Raw genomic sequence first — 18,646 nt, forward strand, 5'->3', positions numbered from 1 at the left:
CTAAAACCACGTATATTGTTGTTTGCGGTGATCGCTACACACATTGCTTCTATGTAGATAGCAAATAACAGAGGACTGAGGGGACAGCCTTGGCGCACTGAACGCATGATGTTAATGGGGGCCCCCAGCGACTTATTAACAATTAACCTTGTAGTGCAGTTCTGGTACGCCAAGGCCACACCCTCAGTGATGATGGTACCGACATTAACATGATCCAATATGGAGAACAAAATAACGTGAGCGACGCAATCGAACGCTTTCTCAAGATCAAGCTGAAGAACTGCAACGCCGCCACCGGTGACGTCACAGCACTCGAGCACACACCGCATCTTATGGATGTTCAAAAAAATTGACCGCCCTTTGATTCCACATGTTTGATGGTCTGCGACTATTTCCTTTATTACGCCTTGAAGTCTAGTCGCTAAGATCTTCATAAATATCTTATAATCAATGTTTGTTAGTGATATGGGCCTGTAGGATGATACTAATCTCAGTTTATCTAATTTATCATTCTTCGGAATTAGAATGGTGTGCGCTTTCCCAAAACAAGGTGGCAATGATTTCTGCACGTACGCATCATTAAATACTCCTACTAATATAGGGGCCAGTTCTCTTTTAAATGTCTTATATAACGCCGCACTGAGTCCGTCTGGTCCCGGTGACTTGCCCAAGTTCAAGTCATCGATTGCCTTTTCGACTTCCCTCTCCATTATTTTCCCTTCTAATCGCTCCTTAGCGTCATCACTCAAACGCGGCATGCGATGCAGAAAGTCTGCTTTGAAACCCTCTAAATTCGCTTCCTGAAATGCAAAGAGCGACTGGTAGTACTGGAAGAAGGCGTGGGCTATGCTCTCGTTATCGTCAACAACGGCTCCATTGATTAAAAGGTTATCGACATGGTTTTGTCGTCCGTGAGCCTTCTCTAACCCGAGCGCCCTTTCAGTGGGCGTCTCCCCTGCCGCTAGTGAATCTGCTCTTGCTTGCACGATGGCGCCTTGGTAACGTTCTTTGTCGATCTGTTCAAGCTTTTCCTTGACGCTCCGCACATGGTCTTTGTACAGACCAGGCTCTCTGCACTCAAGCGTTATCAGCTGCTGAAGTAGTGTTCGCAAACCCTTTTCTTTATATTCCCTCTCAAATTTAAGACAACTTGACCTTTCTATGGCTTTCATTTTAACCTTTTGTTTAAAACATTCCCACTTTTCTGCTATTGTTTCAGCTGCATCTTCGCGTATTTCATTAACAGCATCCCGTACTCCCTTTACGAAAGATTCATCATTTAATAACAACGCATTCATTTTCCAGATCTCCCAATTAAACGCACGTTTGCTTTTCCCTATACCGACATTACATTTTACGAGACAATGATCTGAGAACGATATGGGTACTACACAATAACCGTGGCATCTTCGAACTGTATCCAGCGAAATGTAGATTCGGTCCAATCGCGCATGGCTACTGCCCTGAAAACGTGTAAAAGTCACATCACGCCCCCCGTCCAGACACTCAAAAACGTCTTCGAGTTCATTTTCACCAATTAGTTTTGATAAGATTTCACTGCTTCTGTCCCGCACACCAGCATTATTGGCTCTATCTCTAGCGCTCATTACACAATTAAAGTCTCCTTGCAGTATAACGCGCTTATCACATCGAACATACTGCGAAAGGTTCGAAAAGAAAAGGGCGCGCTCGTCTACTGAATTCGGCGCATATACACATATGACGCGGAACTCAACATCACACAAAATAATATCACAAAAAACAAGCCTTCCAGACTGACAAGAAAAAATACTTTGAATGTGCAGTCCAGGCAGTTTCTTCACAAAAAGAATGCACCCCCCAGCGGTGCCTAAGGCATGGCTTACCACCGCAAAATACCTGGTCGTGAAACGGCGCACCATGCTCCCGGTCTCCTCCTCCCCGTCAACCTTAGTCTCCTGGACGGCTAGTACGTCTATATCGTGGTCAGTGACCAACCGTAGCACCTGACTTCGCCTACGACTAGCCGCCAACCCTCTCACGTTTAAAGTGGCAATATTAAGGGACGGTATCTGTGCCATGTAGAGCTAAAGAAAAAAGTAGGCCCGGAGCATGGTGCTTACCGTTCACGACCAGCCCTCGGCTAGCCGCCTCCGGGACCTCCCGGCTTCCCGGCGTTGTTTGTGGGCGCCACTTTGTCCGCAGGCTTTCTCTCAGGTGGGACGTTCGGCTTTGGTTTCAAGCTCGTGCGCCTCCCAAGAGGTGTCTTTGTCGGCGGCCCTTCGCTGGTGCCGGTCGCACCATCGTTGCGGTCCTTAGTCTGGTCATGGGGGCGCTTGACTGGCGCTCCAAGAGTCGAAGTCCGGTCGCAGTCGAGGACGGCCTCCTCCTGCTGCATTGCCGTCGCATCGTTGTCGGGCGGGTCCTCACTACTGCTCCGCGTAGACTGGACCTCAGCGGTCGCGACCTGCAGCATCCCACTCGGCTTCACGGTAGTATCAGCCACCTTGCTGACCACGCCCAAAGGCGTCGTCCCACTTGCTGTCGCTGTCGAGACCTTGTCTAGCGTTCCTTTAGCAGCGTCCTCCGCTTCGGCCACGTCCATGACGTGCTCTGCCGCAACGTCACTAGCTACTGGACCTGTTACGGTGGCATAAGATCTTACGCAGTCATCGTCGACGTGGCCGAAACGTCTACATAAGGTACATCGGGGGACTCTGCACTCACGGCGGACGTGTCCCGTGCCGTGGCAGCGCAGGCACTGCATCGCTCGACCGGGCACGACGACCAAGGCCAACTCTCCGCCGACGCGTATCTGATGTGGCAGGTCCTCCACTTTCATGCCGCTTCTCAATTTGAGAATGACGGTCCTGGTGGTTGAGGTCTTCGTTGCCATGCCTTCGACGCGCCATCGCTCCCGGCTCACCTCCTCCACCTTGCCGAACGCCGCGAATGCCGTCCGAACGTCCTCGTCGGCAACGCCGTACAGCAGCCAGTGAAGCCTTAGCTTCACCTGCTGATCCTGCGGGTCAACGATGACGCATCGTCGTCCCTTAACTTGAAGTTCCTTAAGGTCCAGCATTCTTCTTGTGGCAGTCGCATCATTGAAGGTCACTGCCCAGACGTGATTGATCTGGTACGCCCCTATGCATGCCACATTAGGCAGCAGGCCCGTCGACAGAAGGGCGTCCCTGAAATCTTCCACCTTGTACGGTCTCGCACGTACATCACCGTGCAAAAAGACGGTATTAATCACTACTTGACCTTTAGGCAGTTGCGGCAAAATAAAGGCATAATCCTTATCGTCGTTTAGCCTGGTTCCGCGGCCAGAAGTGGCCGCTGTCGCTGCTCCACTGGAGCCCATGATTCTGCTGATCGCTCAGCTCGGCTGCCGGAAGCAGAATGATGCGCCACTCTGCTGCTCCAGCGTGTAATGTAAATTTGTTTATATTCGTAATAAACGAGAGTAGTCTTTTCTTTTTTATGGCGAGAAACACGAGCGCGGAGCACAAGAGAGCATTTCTCGGAGGGCAATTAGGGCTATAAGAGACCAAATTACTGCGCTGATATGCTCTTTATGTTAAATGGCACCAAAATAAAATAAAGGAAATACGTAGCAGAGCGTGGTTTCGATCCACGGACCTCTGGGTTATGGGCCCAGCACGCTTCCGCTGCGCCACTCTGCTGCTCCCGCGTGCGATGTAAATTTGTCTATATTTGTAATAAACGAGAGGAGTCTTTTTTTTTTTTTTTTTTTACGGCGAGAAACACGAGCGCGGAGCACAAGAGAGCATTTCTCGGAGGGCAATTAGGGCTATAAGAGACCAAATTACTGCGCTGATATGCTCTTTATGTTAAATGGCACCAAATTAAAATAAAGGAAATACGTAGCAGAGCGTGGTTTCGATCCACGGACCTCTGGGTTATGGGCCCAGCACGCTTCCGCTGCGCCACTCTGCTGCTCCAGCGTGCAATGTAAATTTATTTATATTTGTAATAAACGAGAGGAGTCTTTTTTTTTTTTTTTTTTACGGCGAGAAACACGAGCGCGGAGCACAAGAGAGCATTTCTCGGAGGGCAATTAGGGCTATAAGAGACCAAATTACTGCGCTGATATGCTCTTTATGTTAAATGGCACCAAAATGAAATAAAGGAAATATGTAGCAGAGCGTGGTTTCGATCCACGGACCTCTGGGTTATGGGCCCAGCACGCTTCCGCTGCGCCACTCTGCTGCTCCAGCGTGCAATGTAAATTCGTTTATATTTGTAATAAACGAGAGGAGTCTTTTTTTTTTTTTTTACGGCGAGAAACACGAGCGCGGAGCACAAGAGAGCATTTCTCGGAGGGCAATTAGGGCTATAAGAGACCAAATTACTGCGCTGATATGCTCTTTATGTTCAATGGCACCAAAATGGAATAAAGGAAATATGTAGCAGAGCGTGGTTTCGATCCACGGACCTCTGGGTTATGGGCCCAGCACGCTTCCGCTGCGCCACTCTGCTGCTCCAGCGTGCAATGTAAATTTATTTATATTTGTAATAAACGAGAGGAGTCTTTTTTTTTTTTTTTTTACGGCGAGAAACACGAGCGCGGAGCACAAGAGAGCATTTCTCGGAGGGCAATTAGGGCTATAAGAGACCAAATTACTGCGCTGATATGCTCTTTATGTTCAATGGCACCAAAATGGAATAAAGGAAATATGTAGCAGAGCGTGGTTTCGATCCACGGACCTCTGGGTTAATGGTCCAGCACGCTTCCGCTGCGCCACTCTGCTTTTTTTTTTTATTTATTGCCGGTCTTCGACATTACTTAGACGGTACAGTTTGCACACACTTGTGTATCACAAATTCCAACCGTTGGAGGAGGAAAAAAAAACGGAAGGTGAGTAAGGAAAGAAACCACACAATAAAGCCGTCTGTCCATATTGGACTGGCTTTGTCGTACTAAAATTCCTTCATGGCTGTCAGGGGTTCTAGCCTCGACAGCCAATCCGGTACACATTCTTGTATTTTATGGATTTCAATAAATCGCGACATACATTCCTTGAAGTAAGCACGAGCTGGCCTAGCATCAGGATCGCAATGGTACCCTGCCATACGAGCCCGCCATATACAGTGTAGAGCATTTAACATAACAAAGTCATAGGGAACCCCGTCGTCATCTTTAATGGCCAGATACCTGATACCTTGGGGTTCCACCGGCAGCTCTTTCTTCAGGGTTCACTTTAAGACGTCCCAGAAGAAAACTGCCGCCCAGCAATGTAGGAAAACGTGATCTATATTTTCGGGCTTCTTGCATATCAAGCAGTGCGACCCCCAAGGTACGAGACAACCCCGTTCCTCCAGAAACGTCTTCACGGAGAGCGTTCCTGTGTGTAGCTTAAAGAAGAAGGTCTTTACCCCTGGTGGCACCTGCATCTGTTTTACTCTTTTAAGTACATCCTGTCCTGGCCCTCCACTGTATATGGCTCTGTATAAGGGCACTGGGAAAACAATGTCGCATACATCTCTATACAATGTTTTCCTTTTCACATCACAAAGGTAATCATTTGTAAAACGAACAGAAAGGAAGCGTACACTGTCAACAACTTCCTTGAAATAACCACGCAGAGTTCCAGTCAAATTTGCCGTGCTAACAACATGTGCCGGCAAAGCGTTACTCAACCTTAGCTGACATACGGCGCGCAGAAAAGGATCGCGAACATCGCGAAAAAACAAAAATCGGTTTACAACTTGACGAACAAAAAGATGCGCCAGGCCCACACCCCCATCCTTCACTCTTCTGAACAAATTTGTTCGGCTGCACCTTTCCCATGTTGATCCCCAGATGAAAACTGCGAACACTCTGTGCAGCCTTTGCACATTTACTCTAGAACAATACAGCGTTTGCAAGACGTAATATAACTTAGTAATAAAAAACACGTTACAAATTGTCGCTCTTGCAAAAATGGACAGGTTAGTACTTTTCCATTTGTCTACTTTTTCTTTCAGTTCCTTGGTTTGGTTCCTCCAGTATTCGTCGCTGCTATTATACCTGTCGAGGGGAACACCCAGATACCTGGTCGGAGTTTTCACCCAGTTCACGTTCGCGAAATAGTCGGGTGCAGAAAACCAGTCCCCGTGCCACAGGCCTAGCGATTTGCCCCAGTCCGCTGCGCCACTCTGCTGTTCCAGCGTGTAATGTAAATTTGTTTATATTTGTAATAAACGAGAGTAGTCTTTTCTTTTTTATGGCGAGAAACACGAGCGCGGAGCACAAGAGAGCATTTCTCGGAGGGCAATTAGGGCTATAAGAGACCAAATTACTGCGCTGATATGCTCTTTATGTTAAATGGCACCAAAATGAAATAAAGGAAATATGTAGCAGAGCGTGGTTTCGATCCACGGACCTCTGGGTGATGGGCCCAGCACGCTTCCGCTGCGCCACTCAGCTGCTCCAGCGTGTAATGCAAATTTGTTTATATTTGTAATAAACGAGAGTAGTCTTTTCTTTTTTATGGCGAGAAACGCGAGCGCGGAGCACAAGAGAGTATTTCTCGGAGGGCAATTAGGGCTATAAGAGACCAAATTACTGCGCTGATATGCTCTTTATGTTAAATGGCACCAAAATGAAATAAAGGAAATATGTAGCAGAGCGTGGTTTCGATCCACGGACCTCTGGGTTATGGGCCCAGCACGCTTCCGCTGCGCCACTCTGCTGCTCCAGCGTGCAATGTAAATTTGTTTATATTTGTAATAAACGAGAGGAGTCTTTTTTTTTTTTTTTTTACGGCGAGAAACACGAGCGCGGAGCACAAGAGAACATTTCTCGGAGGGCAATTAGGGCTATAAGAGACCAAATTACTGCGCTGATATGCTCTTTATGTTAAATGGCACCAAAATGAAATAAAGGAAATATGTAGCAGAGCGTGGTTTCGATCCACGGACCTCTGGGTTATGGGCCCAGCACGCTTCCGCTGCGCCACTCTGCTGCTCCAGCCTGCAATGTAAATTTGTTTATATTTGTAATAAACGAGAGTAGTCTTTTCTTTTTTATGGCGAGAAACGCGAGCGCGGAGCACAAGAGAGCATTTCTCGGAGGGCAATTAGGGCTATAAGAGACCAAATTACTGCGCTGATATGCTCTTTATGTTAAATGGCACCAAATTAAAATAAAGGAAATACGTAGCAGAGCGTGGTTTCGATCCACGGACCTCTGGGTTATGGGCCCAGCACGCTTCCGCTGCGCCACTCTGCTGCTCCAGCGTGCAATGTAAATTTATTTATATTTGTAATAAACGAGAGGAGTCTTTTTTTTTTTTTTTTTTACGGCGAGAAACACGAGCGCGGAGCACAAGAGAGCATTTCTCGGAGGGCAATTAGGGCTATAAGAGACCAAATTACTGCGCTGATATGCTCTTTATGTTAAATGGCACCAAAATAAAATAAAGGAAATATGTAGCAGAGCGTGGTTTCGATCCACGGACCTCTGGGTTATGGGCCCAGCACGCTTCCGCTACGCCACTCTGCTGCTGTTTTTTTTTTCTATATTGCCAGTCCTCGACATAACACAACACAAATTCCTAAATGATATAAACAAAGACCAAAGAAGCAAAAAGGGATGAATACACAAACGGAACAAGGAACAGTAATATTTACATTCGCTGCCGTCCGCTACTGTGGCACGACGTTGTCGGATTAAAATTCCTTTAGTGCTGTAAGGCGTACAACCCTCGACAGCCACTCAGGAACAGGCTGTTGCATCTTGATCACTTCCACATACCGTTGCATGGATTCACAAAAGTACAGACGCGCCGGTCGGGCATCCGGGTCACAATGGTAACCCGCCATTCTTGCGCGCCATAAACTGTGGAGGCCCGTAAGCACGATCAGGTCGTACGGGAAACCTTCGTCGTCATATACTGGCAGAAACCTGATTCCGTTGGGATCTATAGGTAGCTCCTTTTTTAGAGTCCTTTGTAGCACGTCCCAGAAAAAGACCCCTTCCCAACAGTGGATGAAGACGTGATCTATGCTTTCTGTTTTTTTACATATAAGGCAGTGGGTTCCCCATGGCATGTAGAACCCACGTTGTTCAAGGAAGATTTTAACAGGTACAGTACCAGTGTGTAATTTAAAAAAGAACGATTTAGTGGCTGGTTGAACTGGCATCTTCTTCACCCTTTTCAATACATATAGGCCTGGGCCTCCACTGTACGGGGCTCTGTACATAGGTGCTAGCAAAACACTGTCACATAAATCACGATATAACGTTTCCCGTTTTACACTCCACAAATATGCACTTGAAAAACGAACACGCAAAAAGGAAACACTCTGAACTATTTCCCGAAAGAAACCACGGACTGGTCCTGGCATTATTTCCGTACCTACAACGAATTCGGGAAGTGATCTTGACAGCCTCATTTGGATCACCGTGCGCAGAAATGGGTCGTTTGTATCTCGAAAGAAGGAGAATCTATTCACCAGTTGACGCAAGAAGAGGTGCGCCAACCCCAGACCACCATCCTTCACGCGCCGGAAGAGATTTTCTCGGCTACATCGCTCCCAGCTTGATGCCCACACGAATACAGCGAACACGTGGTGCAGTTTCTGCACATTAATACGAGAGCACTGTAGTACCTGCATTACGTACCAGATCTTTGTCACGAGAAACATGTTGCACGCTGTAGCTCTCGCGAATATTGATAGGTAACAGGCGTTCCATCGGTCGGCTTTTTCTTTTAGTTGTTTTGTCCGCTCCTTCCAGTACTCGCTACTGTCCTTGTAGGCATCAAGGAGTGCTCCAAGGTACTTAACTGGCGTCGTGACCCATTTTACGTTCGAAAAGTGGTCTGGTGTAGACGCCCATCTTCCATGCCAAAACCCCAAACATTTCTGCCAGTTAACGTAGCTGTTAGTGACGTTACCAAACTTTTTGACGATATTAACAGTATTCAATACACTTTGTTTGTCCTTACAGCACACAGCCACATCGTCAGCGTATGCCAGTAGCTTCACTTCTGCTGATTGAAGACTAAACCCCTTAATACGTTCATTTTCAATGATGGCCAGACATAGCGTTTCTATGTAGACACAAAACAGGAGTGGACTGAGTGGACAACCCTGGCGAACGGAGCGCTTCACGTTAATGGGGGCCCCCAACATCTGATTAATTATAAGTCTGGTATAGCAGCTCCGGTACGCCATGGTCACCCCTTCAGTGATTATGTGGCCAAAATTAACGTGTTCGAGGATGGTAAGCAATATGTCGTGAGAAACACAATCAAACGCCTTCTCCAAGTCTAGCTGGAGGATGGCTACTGCATCGCACATGGCGTCACAACACTCCAGCACACACTTCATTTTATGGATGTTAGTGAAAATGGTTCTTCCACGAATACCACACGTCTGGTGTGGGCCGACTACTTCCTGAATAACTGACTGGACCCGTCGTGCCAACACCTTCATCAATATTTTGTAGTCACAGTTAGTAAGCGCTATGGGTCTGTAGGAGGAAAGTTGCTTGAGCTTTTCGGTCTCTTCTGTTTTCGGTATTAGTACGGTATGGGACTGGCCAAAGGATGGTGGAAGTATTTTCAGTTCATATGCTTCATTGAAAACTGCTGTTAAGATAGGAGCTAGGTGGCTTTTGAACGATTTGTACCATGCGGCACAAAGACCGTCTGGACCTGGCGACTTCCCAGGATTCAGGTCTTCGATGGCTTTCATCACTTCATGTTCTGTTAATGGTCGTTCTAAGGTTTCTTTAACCTCACTCGACAGCTGTGGGATTCGTTGCAAAAATAATTTCTTGAAATCGTGCATGTTGACAGGCCTGAATGTAAAAAAGTTCTTTGTAATGCTCAAAGAAAGCACGCCCTATATTATTGTTATCCGTTAATACCACCCCTTCATATTCGATAGCCTCAATCTGCTTACGTCTCGAGTGCTTTTTTTCTAACCCCAGTGCTCTTTTCGTTGGCGTTTCCCCGCATGATAGCCTTTCTGCTCTGGCGCGCACTAGCGCACCTCGGAAGCGATCTTCGTCGAATACCTCGAGCTTCTTCTTAACGGCGCGCATATCTTGTTGATAGGCGCCAGGTTGCATGCATTCAAGCTTCGCAAATTTTTCTAGCAATGTTGTTAAATCCTTTTCTCTGGCCTTTTGTTCATATCGCAGTATGCTACTTCTTTCGATTGCCTTCAATTTAATGCTTTGCTTCAGCAACTCCCATTCCTCACCAAATTTCTTAGAACTGTCTGTTCCAAAAGAATTCAGAGCAGCCACTACATTTTCGTTAAAAGTTTCATCCCGTAACAGCTCTGCATTCAATTTCCACAGTTCCCAGACGAACTTGTTTCGTTCTTTCTTCCTGCCCACCGTGCATTTTACCAGGCAGTGGTCAGAATATGATATGGCCATAACTGTGTAGCACTGGCATTTTTCAACTAAATCATATGAAAGATAGATACGGTCTAAGCGTGCGTGACTTGTGCCCTGAAAGTGAGTGTAGCTTACGTCTCCGTGACCGCGAAAACATTCTGCGATATCTTCTAATTCGAAATTGTGTGTGATCTGCGCCAGGATATCACTACTTTTGTCACAAACCACGCGACGCGTAGACCTATCCTCAGCTTTCAATACGCAGTTGAAGTCGCCTACACAGGCTATCATTTTTTGCACATGTAAATGATGGTTTAAACTCAAAAAGAAATTTGCCCTCTCTTGCACAGTATTAGGCGCATAAATGCAAAACACGCGCCATTGGACATTACAATAGCTGAAGTCACAAAAGACAAGTCGACCAGAAGTACAGGAGAAGTAACCATCTATAACAAGACCAGGGAGCTTCCTCACGAACAGCACACACCCTGCCGAAGTCCCTAAGGCGTGGCTCACTACCGTATAGTAGTTATACGTGAACCTTTGCACCATGCTCCCGGTCTCCTCCTCGCCGTCTACCTTGGTTTCTTGCACTGCTAAAACGTCGAGGTCGTGGTCCACTAGTAGTCTGTAAACCTGACTCTGTTTCCTTTTGGCGGCCAGACCTCGAACGTTTAGCGTGCCGAGGCTAAGCGACGGGTTGGTAGCCATTATTGGTGAAAACCGGAAGGGGAGAAGGCCCGGAGCATGGTGCTCACCTTAACGTCTAGCTGACCGCTAGACGCCTCCGTGGCCATCCGGCGGCCGTCGCCCGGGTTCCTCTTTGGTCGGCTTCGGGGTAAGCCTACGGTCAGTCTCCAGGTTCGGCTTAGGCTTGAGGGTGGAGCGCCTTCCAGGTAGCGTCTTAGCGGGTGGTGCCTCGGAGTCACCGCCGGCCTTTCCGTCGACTTTCTCCTCGTGCTGCAGGGATATCTTGACCGGTGCCGAGACGGATTCGACGCGGGCGCTAGCAGGGGTCGCGTTGTCGTCCGCCTCTGCCCGCGTTGCATCCGTAGCTGGCTGGTGGCTCTCGTTTTCTTGCGGGGCCGTCTTCACGCTCTCGACTGTAGCTGCTGGTTCTTTGGGGGGAGGGATATTCCTTCCTCCTTCGGCTTGCTTGGTCGTCGCGCCGGTTTCTGCCGCCACTTTGCCGTTTCCAGCTCCCGTGGCCGCTTCCTCCGCCTCGGTCACGTCCATTACATGGTCTAACGTCGACGGCTCGCTCTCCGCCGAACCCGCGGCTACTGCGTATGAACGCACACAGTCCGCGTCGTTGTGTCCAAAACGCCTGCACCGCGAGCAACGGGGAACCTTGCATTCACGACGAACGTGGCCAGAGCCCCGGCAGCGCAGGCACTGCATGGGACGTCCTGGGGCTACCACCAGCGCAAGCTCGCCGGCGACGCGGATCTGGTGGGGCAGGTCGTCGACTTTCATTCCTGCCTTCAGCTGCAGCAGCACTGCTCGGGTCGTCGAGCCGTTGTCGGAAACGCCATCCACTCGCCAGCGCTCCCGGGTCACTTCCGTCACCTTGCCGAAGGAGGCCAGCGCGGTCTTGACGTCTTCGTCGTCCACCCCATGCAGAAGCCAGTGGATACGAAGCTTCACCTGTTGTTCCTTGGGGTCGATGACCAGGCAGCGACGCCCCTTCACCTGCAGCTCCTTTAGGGCCGCCACCTTTTCGGCAGCCTCGGCTGTCTTCATCGTCACCGCCCATACATGGTTTATTTGGTATGCTCCAAGGGCGACGACGCCAGAGAGCATACCAACAGCTTGAAGCGCGTCTCGAAAATCTTCTACACGAAACGGGCGAACACGAGCGTCGCCGTGCAAAAAAACTGTGTTCAAAACAATACGTCCTGTAGGTAGGCGAGGCAAAATTATTTGGTAATCTTTATCTTCTTCCGTCGAAAGCCTGTTGCCGCGGCTAACAGCCGCATATGCCGCTCCATTGGAGCCCATGATCCCGCGATCCGTTCAGCTCGGGAGCCGGAAGCAGAATGCTGCGCCACTCTGCTGCTCCAGCGAGCAATGTAAATTTGTTTATATTTGTAATAAACGAGAGTAGCCTTTTCTTTTTTATGGCGAGAAACACGAGCGCGGAGCACAAGAGAGCATTTCTCGGAGGGCAATTAGGGCTATAAGAGACCAAATTACTGCGCTGATATGCTCTTTATGTTAAATGGAACCAAAATAAAATAAAGGAAATATGTAGCAGAGCGTGGTTTCGATCCAGGGACCTCTAGTTTATGGGCCAAGCACGCTTCCGCTGCGCCACTCTGCTGCTCCAGCGAGCAATGTAAATTTGTTTATATTTGTAATAAACGAGAGTAGTCTTTTTTTTCTTGTTTTTAGGGCGAGAAACACGAGCGCGGAGCACAAGAGAGCATTTCTCGGAGGGCAATTAGAGCTATAAGAGACCAAATTACTGCGCTGATATGCTCTTTATGTTAAAAGGCACCAAAATAAGATAAAGGAAATATGTAGCAGAGTGTGGTTTCGATCCACGGACCTCTGGGTTATGGGCCCAGCACGCTACCGCTGCGCCACTCTGCTGCTCCAGCGCGCAATGTAAATTTGTTTATATTTGTAATAAACGATAGTAGTCCTTTCTTTTTTATGGCGAGAAACACGAGCGCGGAGCACAAGAGAGCATTTCTCGGAGGGCAATTAGGGCTATAAGAGACCAAATTACTGCGCTGATATGCTGTTTATGTTAAATGGCACCAAAATGAAATAAAGGAAATATGTAGCAGAGCGTGGTTTCGATCCACGGACCTCTTGTTTATTGGCCCAGCACGCTTCCGCTGCGCCACTCTGCTGCTCCAGCGTGCAATGTAAATTTGTTTATATTTGTAATAAACGAGAGGAGTCTTTTTTTTTTTTTTTTTTTACGGCGAGAAACACGAGCGCGGAGCACAAGAGAGCATTTCTCGGAGGGCAATTAGGGCTATAAGAGACCAAATTACTGCGCTGATATGCTCTTTATGTTCAATGGCACCAAAATGGAATAAAGGAAATATGTAGCAGAGCGTGGTTTCGATCCACGGACCTCTGGGTTATGGGCCCAGCACGCTTCCGCTGCGCCACTCTGCTGCTCCAGCGTGCAATGTAAATTTATTTATATTTGTAATAAACGAGAGGAGTCTTTTTTTTTTTTTTTTTTACGGCGAGAAACACGAGCGCGGAGCACAAGAGAGCATTTCTCGGAGGGCAATTAGGGCTATAAGAGACCAAATTACTGCGCTGATATGCTCTTTATGTTCAATGGCACCAAAATGGAATAAAGGAAATATGTAGCAGAGCGTGGTTTCGATCCACGGACCTCTGGGTTATGGGTCCAGCACGCTTCCGCTGCGCCACTCTGCTTTTTTTTTTTTATTTATTGCCGGTCTTCGACATTACTCAGACGGTACAGTTAGCACACACTTGTGTATCACAAATTCCAACCGTTGGAGGAGGAAAAAAAAACGGAAGGTGAGTAAGGAAAGAAACCACACAATAAAGCCGTCTGTCCATATTGGACTGGCTTTGTCGTACTAAAATTCCTTCATGGCTGTCAGGGGTTCTAGCCTCGACAGCCAATCCGGTACACATTCTTGTATTTTATGGATTTCAATAAATCGCGACATACATTCCTTGAAGTAAGCACGAGCTGGCCTAGCATCAGGATCGCAATGGTACCCTGCCATACGAGCCCGCCATATACAGTGTAGAGCATTTAACATAACAAAGTCATAGGGAACCCCGTCGTCATCTTTAATGGCCAGATACCTGATACCTTGGGGTTCCACCGGCAGCTCTTTCTTCAGGGTTCACTTTAAGACGTCCCAGAAGAAAACTGCCGCCCAGCAATGTAGGAAAACGTGATCTATATTTTCGGGCTTCTTGCATATCAAGCAGTGCGACCCCCAAGGTACGAGACAACCCCGTTCCTCCAGAAACGTCTTCACGGAGAGCGTTCCTGTGTGTAGCTTAAAGAAGAAGGTCTTTACCCCTGGTGGCACCTGCATCTGTTTTACTCTTTTAAGTACATCCTGTCCTGGCCCTCCACTGTATATGGCTCTGTATAAGGGCACTGGGAAAACAATGTCGCATACATCTCTATACAATGTTTTCCTTTTCACATCACAAAGGTAATCATTTGTAAAACGAACAGAAAGGAAGCGTACACTGTCAACAACTTCCTTGAAATAACCACGCAGAGTTCCAGTCAAATTTGCCGTGCTAACAACATGTGCCGGCAAAGCGTTACTCAACCTTAGCTGACATACGGCGCGCAGAAAAGGATCGCGAACATCGCGAAAAAACAAAAATCGGTTTACAACTTGACGAACAAAAAGATGCGCCAGGCCCACACCCCCATCCTTCACTCTTCTGAACAAATTTGTTCGGCTGCACCTTTCCCATGTTGATCCCCAGATGAAAACTGCGAACACTCTGTGCAGCTTTTGCACATTTACTCTAGAACAATACAGCGTTTGCAAGACGTAATATAACTTAGTAATAAAAAACACGTTACAAATTGTCGCTCTTGCAAAAATGGACAGGTTAGTACTTTTCCATTTGTCTACTTTTTCTTTCAGTTCCTTGGTTTGGTTCCTCCAGTATTCGTCGCTGCTATTATACCTGTCGAGGGGAACACCCAGATACCTGGTCGGAGTTTTCACCCAGTTCACGTTCGCGAAATAGTCGGGTGCAGAAAACCAGTCCCCGTGCCACAGGCCTAGCGATTTGCCCCAGTCCGCTGCGCCACTCTGCTGTTCCAGCGTGTAATGTAAATTTGTTTATATTTGTAATAAACGAGAGTAGTCTTTTCTTTTTTATGGCGAGAAACACGAGCGCGGAGCACAAGAGAGCATTTCTCGGAGGGCAATTAGGGCTATAAGAGACCAAATTACTGCGCTGATATGCTCTTTATGTTAAATGGCACCAAAATGAAATAAAGGAAATATGTAGCAGAGCGTGGTTTCGATCCACGGACCTCTGGGTTATGGGCCCAGCACGCTTCCGCTGCGCCACTCAGCTGCTCCAGCGTGTAATGCAAATTTGTTTATATTTGTAATAAACGAGAGTAGTCTTTTCTTTTTTATGGCGAGAAACGCGAGCGCGGAGCACAAGAGAGTATTTCTCGGAGGGCAATTAGGGCTATAAGAGACCAAATTACTGCGCTGATATGCTCTTTATGTTAAATCGCACCAAAATGAAATAAAGGAAATATGTAGCAGAGCGTGGTTTCGATCCACGGACCTCTGGGTTATGGGCCCAGCACGCTTCCGCTGCGCCACTCTGCTGCTCCAGCGTGCAATGTAAATTTGTTTATATTTGTAATAAACGAGAGGAGTCTTTTTTTTTTTTTTTTTACGGCGAGAAACACGAGCGCGGAGCACAAGAGAACATTTCTCGGAGGGCAATTAGGGCTATAAGAGACCAAATTACTGCGCTGATATGCTCTTTATGTTAAATGGCACCAAAATGAAATAAAGGAAATATGTAGCAGAGCGTGGTTTCGATCCACGGACCTCTGGGTTATGGGCCCAGCACGCTTCCGCTGCGCCACTCTGCTGCTCCAGCCTGCAATGTAAATTTGTTTATATTTGTAATAAACGAGAGTAGTCTTTTCTTTTTTATGGCGAGAAACGCGAGCGCGGAGCACAAGAGAGTATTTCTCGGAGGGCAATTAGGGCTATAAGAGACCAAATTACTGCGCTGATATGCTCTTTATGTTAAATGGCACCAAAATGAAATAAAGGAAATATGTAGCAGAGCGTGGTTTCGATCCACGGACCTCTGGGTTATGGGCCCAGCACGCTTCCGCTGCGCCACTCTGCTGCTCCAGCGTGCAATGTAAATTTGTTTATATTTGTAATAAACGAGAGGAGTCTCTTTCTTTTTTTTTTTTTTACGGCTAGAAACACGAGCGCGGAGCACAAGAGAGCATTTCTCGGAGGGCAATTAGGGCTATAAGAGACCAAATTACTGCGCTGATATGCTCTTTATGTTAAATGGCACCAAAATAAAATAAAGGAAATATGTAGCAGAGCGTGGTTTCGATCCACGGACCTCTGGGTTATGGGCCCAGCACGCTTCCGCTGCGCCACTCTGCTGCTCCAGCGTGCAATGTAAATTTATTTATATTTGTAATAAACGAGAGGAGTCTTTTTTTTTTTTTTTTTACGGCGAGAAACACGAGCGCGGAGCACAAGAGAGTATTTCTCGGAGGGCAATTAGGGCTATAAGAGACCAAATTACTGCGCTGATATGCTCTTTATGTTAAATGGCACCAAAATAAAATAAAGGAAATATGTAGCAGAGCGTGGTTTCGATCCACGGACCTCTGGGTTATGGGCCCAGCACGCTTCCGCTGCGCCACTCTGCTGCTCCAGCGTGCAATGTAAATTTGTTTATATTTGTAATAAACGAGAGGAGTCTTTTTTTTTTTTTTTACGGCGAGAAACGCGAGCGCGGAGCACAAGAGAGCATTTCTCGGAGGGCAATTAGGGCTATAAGAGACCAAATTACTGCGCTGATATGCTCTTTATGTTAAATGGCACCAAATTAAAATAAAGGAAATACGTAGCAGAGCGTGGTTTCGATCCACGGACCTCTGGGTTATGGGCCCAGCACGCTTCCGCTGCGCCACTCTGCTGCTCCAGCGTGCAATGTAAATTTATTTATATTTGTAATAAACGAGAGGAGTCTTTTTTTTTTTTTTTTTACGGCGAGAAACACGAGCGCGGAGCACAAGAGAGCATTTCTCGGAGGGCAATTAGGGCTATAAGAGACCAAATTACTGCGCTGATATGCTCTTTATGTTAAATGGCACCAAAATAAAATAAAGGAAATATGTAGCAGAGCGTGGTTTCGATCCACGGACCTCTGGGTTATGGGCCCAGCACGCTTCCGCTACGCCACTCTGCTGCTGTTTTTTTTTTTTCTATATTGCCAGTCCTCGACATAACACAACACAAATTCCTAAATGATATAAACAAAGACCAAAGAAGCAAAAAGGGATGAATACACAAACGGAACAAGGAACAGTAATATTTACATTCGCTGCCGTCCGCTACTGTGGCACGACGTTGTCGGATTAAAATTCCTTTAGTGCTGTAAGGCGTACAACCCTCGACAGCCACTCAGGAACAGGCTGTTGCATCTTGATCACTTCCACATACCGTTGCATGGATTCACAAAAGTACAGACGCGCCGGTCGGGCATCCGGGTCACAATGGTAACCCGCCATTCTTGCGCGCCATAAACTGTGGAGGCCCGTAAGCACGATCAGGTCGTACGGGAAACCTTCGTCGTCATATACTGGCAGAAACCTGATTCCGTTGGGATCTATAGGTAGCTCCTTTTTTAGAGTCCTTTGTAGCACGTCCCAGAAAAAGACCCCTTCCCTACAGTGGATGAAGACGTGATCTATGCTTTCTGTTTTTTTTACATATAAGGCAGTGGGTTCCCCATGGCATGTAGAACCCACGTTGTTCAAGGAAGATTTTAACAGGTACAGTACCAGTGTGTAATTTAAAAAAGAACGATTTAGTGGCTGGTTGAACTGGCATCTTCTTCACCCTTTTCAATACATATAGGCCTGGGCCTCCACTGTACGGGGCTCTGTACATAGGTGCTAGCAAAACACTGTCACATAAATCACGATATAACGTTTCCCGTTTTACACTCCACAAATATGCACTTGAAAAACGAACACGCAAAAAGGAAACACTCTGAACTATTTCCCGAAAGAAACCACGGACTGGTCCTGGCATTATTTCCGTACCTACAACGAATTCGGGAAGTGATCTTGACAGCCTCATTTGGATCACCGTGCGCAGAAATGGGTCGTTTGTATCTCGAAAGAAGGAGAATCTATTCACCAGTTGACGCAAGAAGAGGTGCGCCAACCCCAGACCACCATCCTTCACGCGCCGGAAGAGATTATCTCGGCTACATCGCTCCCAGCTTGATGCCCACACGAATACAGCGAACACGTGGTGCAGTTTCTGCACATTAATACGAGAGCACTGTAGTACCTGCATTACGTACCAGATCTTTGTCACGAGAAACATGTTGCACGCTGTAGCTCTCGCGAATATTGATAGGTAACAGGCGTTCCATCGGTCGGCTTTTTCTTTTAGTTGTTTTGTCCGCTCCTTCCAGTACTCGCTACTGTCCTTGTAGGCATCAAGGAGTGCTCCAAGGTACTTAACTGGCGTCGTGACCCATTTTACGTTCGAAAAGTGGTCTGGTGTAGACGCCCATCTT

The 18,646-nt window shown here is 47.4% G+C and overlaps 16 non-coding genes across 16 annotated transcripts; all 16 read right to left on the reverse strand.

Moving 5' to 3' along the window:
* Positions 1 to 3,593: 3,593 nt before the first annotated feature.
* On the reverse strand, positions 3,594 to 3,665 carry TRNAM-CAU (transfer RNA methionine (anticodon CAU)). The gene has a single exon. It is a non-coding gene; the product is annotated as a tRNA-Met (tRNA).
* A 202-nt stretch (positions 3,666 to 3,867) lies between these two features.
* On the reverse strand, positions 3,868 to 3,939 carry TRNAM-CAU (transfer RNA methionine (anticodon CAU)). The gene has a single exon. It is a non-coding gene; the product is annotated as a tRNA-Met (tRNA).
* A 201-nt stretch (positions 3,940 to 4,140) lies between these two features.
* TRNAM-CAU (transfer RNA methionine (anticodon CAU)) lies at positions 4,141 to 4,212 on the reverse strand. The gene has a single exon. It is a non-coding gene; the product is annotated as a tRNA-Met (tRNA).
* A 198-nt stretch (positions 4,213 to 4,410) lies between these two features.
* On the reverse strand, positions 4,411 to 4,482 carry TRNAM-CAU (transfer RNA methionine (anticodon CAU)). The gene has a single exon. It is a non-coding gene; the product is annotated as a tRNA-Met (tRNA).
* Positions 4,483 to 6,606: 2,124 nt separating this feature from the next.
* On the reverse strand, positions 6,607 to 6,678 carry TRNAM-CAU (transfer RNA methionine (anticodon CAU)). Its single transcript has one exon. It is a non-coding gene; the product is annotated as a tRNA-Met (tRNA).
* Positions 6,679 to 6,878: 200 nt separating this feature from the next.
* On the reverse strand, positions 6,879 to 6,950 carry TRNAM-CAU (transfer RNA methionine (anticodon CAU)). Its single transcript has one exon. It is a non-coding gene; the product is annotated as a tRNA-Met (tRNA).
* A 194-nt stretch (positions 6,951 to 7,144) lies between these two features.
* TRNAM-CAU (transfer RNA methionine (anticodon CAU)) lies at positions 7,145 to 7,216 on the reverse strand. Its single transcript has one exon. It is a non-coding gene; the product is annotated as a tRNA-Met (tRNA).
* A 201-nt stretch (positions 7,217 to 7,417) lies between these two features.
* On the reverse strand, positions 7,418 to 7,489 carry TRNAM-CAU (transfer RNA methionine (anticodon CAU)). The gene has a single exon. It is a non-coding gene; the product is annotated as a tRNA-Met (tRNA).
* A 5,916-nt stretch (positions 7,490 to 13,405) lies between these two features.
* TRNAM-CAU (transfer RNA methionine (anticodon CAU)) lies at positions 13,406 to 13,477 on the reverse strand. Its single transcript has one exon. It is a non-coding gene; the product is annotated as a tRNA-Met (tRNA).
* A 2,126-nt stretch (positions 13,478 to 15,603) lies between these two features.
* Positions 15,604 to 15,675, reverse strand: TRNAM-CAU (transfer RNA methionine (anticodon CAU)). Its single transcript has one exon. It is a non-coding gene; the product is annotated as a tRNA-Met (tRNA).
* Positions 15,676 to 15,875: 200 nt separating this feature from the next.
* TRNAM-CAU (transfer RNA methionine (anticodon CAU)) lies at positions 15,876 to 15,947 on the reverse strand. Its single transcript has one exon. It is a non-coding gene; the product is annotated as a tRNA-Met (tRNA).
* Positions 15,948 to 16,141: 194 nt separating this feature from the next.
* On the reverse strand, positions 16,142 to 16,213 carry TRNAM-CAU (transfer RNA methionine (anticodon CAU)). The gene has a single exon. It is a non-coding gene; the product is annotated as a tRNA-Met (tRNA).
* Positions 16,214 to 16,416: 203 nt separating this feature from the next.
* TRNAM-CAU (transfer RNA methionine (anticodon CAU)) lies at positions 16,417 to 16,488 on the reverse strand. The gene has a single exon. It is a non-coding gene; the product is annotated as a tRNA-Met (tRNA).
* Positions 16,489 to 16,688: 200 nt separating this feature from the next.
* On the reverse strand, positions 16,689 to 16,760 carry TRNAM-CAU (transfer RNA methionine (anticodon CAU)). Its single transcript has one exon. It is a non-coding gene; the product is annotated as a tRNA-Met (tRNA).
* Positions 16,761 to 16,958: 198 nt separating this feature from the next.
* TRNAM-CAU (transfer RNA methionine (anticodon CAU)) lies at positions 16,959 to 17,030 on the reverse strand. Its single transcript has one exon. It is a non-coding gene; the product is annotated as a tRNA-Met (tRNA).
* Positions 17,031 to 17,230: 200 nt separating this feature from the next.
* Positions 17,231 to 17,302, reverse strand: TRNAM-CAU (transfer RNA methionine (anticodon CAU)). Its single transcript has one exon. It is a non-coding gene; the product is annotated as a tRNA-Met (tRNA).
* Positions 17,303 to 18,646: the final 1,344 nt, after the last annotated feature.

Source organism: Dermacentor variabilis, unplaced genomic scaffold (assembly GCF_050947875.1).
Source record: "Dermacentor variabilis isolate Ectoservices unplaced genomic scaffold, ASM5094787v1 scaffold_13, whole genome shotgun sequence".
Classification (NCBI taxonomy): Eukaryota; Metazoa; Arthropoda; class Arachnida; order Ixodida; family Ixodidae; genus Dermacentor; species Dermacentor variabilis.